We start from the raw sequence: 3,850 nt of genomic DNA, 5'->3' as shown, positions 1-3,850 counted from the left end.
TTGTGGGATGAGAAATTGTAATTTTTGTACTTTGAGTAGATAGAAAAGGTTTTGTAATTGATGTTAAATGAAAGAGATAAAATATGTCACTAACATATTATACTTGACTCTCTAATAAGTTCACAATCTCTGAAGAATATTGATATAAATGTATACTAAGGTGGACCCCTTGACAATCCTGGAGAGATTGACGGATTCCCATTTAGAGGGCCAGGTATTGAATGCTACTACATGATGATACGTCGTAAGTTGAAGACGTTGAATGATTTGAAGAGGAAAATAATGGACGAATTGAATTTGAACCCTGCTTGGTATGACATCAAGATTATTACGGGTATATGAGGATCAAAGAAGACAAACATGTAAAGATGATGTTTAATAGGATCCAGAAAATGCCCAAAGTAAATGCTGCTGAGTTGTATGAAAGTTTGGAGCCGCTTGCAGAAGTTGATACTGAGGTGGTGTAACAAACAACTACGTCTTTACAATTTACAGCCTTAGATGATGGATGCACTACAATGGGAGGTTATACGCTCTCATCTCAAGATCATGTTGCTAATACTGGTGAAACCCTCTATCCTCAAGAAACACATTTAGAGGAGGAAGACGAAAACGAAGACGAAGATCATGTTGTGAATGATGGTGAAAAATATTGATGATGTGGATGAGTACGAAGAGAGGATTGAGCGAGGCGACTTTGAGAATGATGTGGATGACCATGAAGTCATTCCCAATTTTGAAGAGGAAAATATGGAGTGCCATGATGAAAGTGATACAGACAATGATATTGGTGTCTAGCATGATACAAATATGACCACTGGCTACAGACCTCCTGCCGACTCATTCTACGCAAATACTTGGGAAAATATGGTTGATTCTTCACGTCTTCAGATACCATTTGTTTCTACTTGGAAGATGGGATGCATTTTTTTAAAGGGTTGACTTTTGCAAATAAAAAGGCGGTGAAGCGTGCGTTGATAATATACACAGCAAATGATAATATGAATTTTATAATCCGAAAGTCGACCAAAACTAAATTGTGTGTTGCATGCGTTGACAACAACTGCAAGTGGTATGCTGGGGCATTCATGAAGGCTAAATTTAATAGTCTGTGGATGGTCACGTTTTATGTGGGTTCACATAGTTGTATACCCTTTGGCCTACGAAGAGATGGTAAAATGATGGATTCTAATTTTGTTGCATGAGAAATTTGTGGGAAAATTGCAACAAAATCACATTGCTCGTATTGATGAGCTCTGGGAGATCATACATACTCAGTATAATTATGAGCTTTCTTACTATAAAGTATAGGATGCAAAACGAAAGACAATTGCTAAGATATTTGGGGATTGGGAAGAGTCTTACCAAAGGTTGTGAAAGTTGTTGTTGGCATACTTGGATCAGGATTCGAGTACCCGATACAACTATCACACCATACCTAGGCCATACGAAGGTACTGCGTTATTGCGCTATATATATTGGGCGTTCGCTCCATGCATTGCTGCATTCCAATATTGCAAGCCAGTGATCAATATTGATGGGACTAATTTGTATGGTAAATACAAAGGGGTATTGATGATTGCAATGGCAACCGATGCTAACCAAAAGGTTTTGCCTCTCGCCTTTGCATTTGTGTACAAGGAGTCAGGGCCTAGTTGGGGGTGGTTTTTAGAGTGTCTCAGGACTTTGATAGAGCATGTCATATCTGACGAGGGCATTTGCATTATTTCTGATCAACATAAAGGTATCAAATGCGCCATTCAAGAGTGGCCTAGAGGTCAGGACGAAACATAACAAGTATTTCACCGATATTGCCTTCGACATGTTGCTAGCAATTTCAACACACACTTTGATGACCCGACTTTAAAGGTATTGACCTTGAAAGCTGGATATGCAACTCATGAAGCTAAATTTGAGTCCATAATGCAAACCATTAAGGAGGCTGAGATTAATTTACTGACGGGTGTAGACCCTACTAATCGCCATGTTGCATGGTATATGTCATACACATATCTAATGAGTGAGGATTTGGACAAATGGACCTAGTCACATGATGGTGGAAGACGTTACGGGGCAATGACAACCAATATCTTTGAGTGCTTTAATGGGGTACTTAAAGGTGCTCGCGGTTTGCCGATTGCTACAATGGTTGAGTTCACTTGGTGCAAACTTGTTGCATATTTCCGCAATCGACATAAACAAATTACTTTTGATCTCTCTCTCGGTAAGGTGTGGAGTGATTATGCAATGGAGATCTATAACAAAAATGAGCAGAAAACCACAGGACACATTCTGAGGAATTTTAATCATGAAACTGGTGTATATCAAGTCCTTTTTATTTCTTTTTACCATTAGAAGCCCTATCTTCCTTACAATTTTCTAGCCTTTTTCCCACCAAAACCAAAGCTAAAATTCCAAACAGTCCAAAATTGCCAGACCTAATTTGGCTATATTACTCTTTTTTCCTACGTCGTCCTCTCTATTTGCCATTACATATTTTTGTAAATAGATAAGACTTAAATTAGCCACATCAATCATATGGTTAGATATTACCAAAAAAAAAAAAACCATTGTTTTATCCAAGATATAAAATTCACAGAAAGAGACCATAGAAAATGCAAATTGTTGATAAATGCTGTCAAAGACTAAAAGGCCATGCCAAAGAAGAGGAATGTATCATTTACTGATGTGGACAAAGACAGTAACTGCAAAGACAAGGAGATGCATCGAACCCACAAATTGCCAAGGGCTAGTGCGTTTCGCCAAAAACGATATTTTTAATTCTAGAAAGATTGGGACGACACCAAAGGGAGTGGACTGGTATCAAGTAAAAAATGATATCTAACACAAAACTGCTTTTATTGATTGTTCCTCTTTTTCCTTTTTTTTTGTAAGAATTAAACAAAATGTTGTGCTTATAAAAATAAAAATTAAAAAATAAAAATAAAAACAAACAAAGAAACAAACAAAGAAAAAAGAACTAAACAAAATGTTGTATTAGAAATGATGCCTAACGGTCAGTCCCAAAAGGTAATAGCAGCAATGCTACTCCACAAGACTATAATATAATCAATGTTTTTATTGAATTTCAAGCCACACACCATACTGATCCTCATAAATGGAAATTCAAAGTCTCTCTATCTTTACTTCACTACATCAAATGGAAATTTAAATGCTGCTCCGATCTTTTTAACTGGGCTTAGTCTATTTCAATCCAAATGGAGAGGATCTCAATCCTTGCACTTGACCTTGCTAAGGTAGACTATCTTTACTTCACTACATGAATAAGTTCCATTCAACCAGAGTATGACACATGGATGCAGATCTGCTAGATGGAACATCATCCTGGTCTGCATAGTAAATGCTTCCACTCTAATATCAATTTTCAGTATAATACCCCTTCTATGAGCAACATGAGGGCATATGCCCTCCAAGCCGAGAAAGTATAGCCAATCTTTATCATTGACCTCAAACTCTCTTACCCAACCAATTTCATAACTTGATGATCTAATCTAATATCATGCCTGATCATCACATAGCAAGAGCCATAATTTGACATTCTCTGTCAAATAACTGACATACACTCTACTGCAAGTCTAAATTGTAGCCCTAGAGTTCACAATTGCTTTTTACTAGATGACAGAAGTAAACAAAACAATAATTCAATATCAAATAAAATATCCCAACACAGTAAATGCAGGCAAGGCAAGAACTTAGCAAATAAAATCAAATAAAATAACACTACAACAATATTACATTAATAAACACAATATCATTTCTGACATTATCAAATTTAGCAAAAAGAAAGCCATCAAACTTTCAGTAACATGGATCCAATTAAACACTAAAT

The sequence above is a fragment of the Quercus robur genome, chromosome 10, assembly GCF_932294415.1.
Source record: "Quercus robur chromosome 10, dhQueRobu3.1, whole genome shotgun sequence".
NCBI classification, from domain to species: Eukaryota; Viridiplantae; Streptophyta; class Magnoliopsida; order Fagales; family Fagaceae; genus Quercus; species Quercus robur.
The sequence above is the reverse complement of the archived record's forward strand: the minus strand, read 5'-3'. Positions refer to the sequence as shown.